The sequence below is a fragment of the Myxocyprinus asiaticus genome, chromosome 34, assembly GCF_019703515.2.
Source record: "Myxocyprinus asiaticus isolate MX2 ecotype Aquarium Trade chromosome 34, UBuf_Myxa_2, whole genome shotgun sequence".
In the NCBI taxonomy this organism is placed as follows: domain Eukaryota; kingdom Metazoa; phylum Chordata; class Actinopteri; order Cypriniformes; family Catostomidae; genus Myxocyprinus; species Myxocyprinus asiaticus.
This window is the reverse complement of record NC_059377.1, coordinates 31,399,533-31,399,837: the sequence shown is the minus strand read 5'-3', so window position 1 is coordinate 31,399,837 and position 305 is coordinate 31,399,533.

The window sequence follows — 305 nt, the reverse complement described above, 5'->3', positions numbered from 1 at the left end:
TACAATGGAATTGAATGGGGCCCATTCATAAATGTTAAAATACAGTTTCAAAAGTATAGCCACAAGACATACAAATTATATATTTGAACATGATTTTAGTGTGATAAAATCGCTTACTAACCATTTCTGTGTAAAGTTATATTGAATATTGCAACTTTGTTGCCATGCCAATGTAACTTTGTTAAACCGTAAGCGGTTTTATCACACTAAAATCATGTATGATGTTTACATCTTGTGGTTATACTTTTAAAACAACATGTATTTTAATGTTTATGGACTGACCCCTTTCACTTCCATGGTAAGTG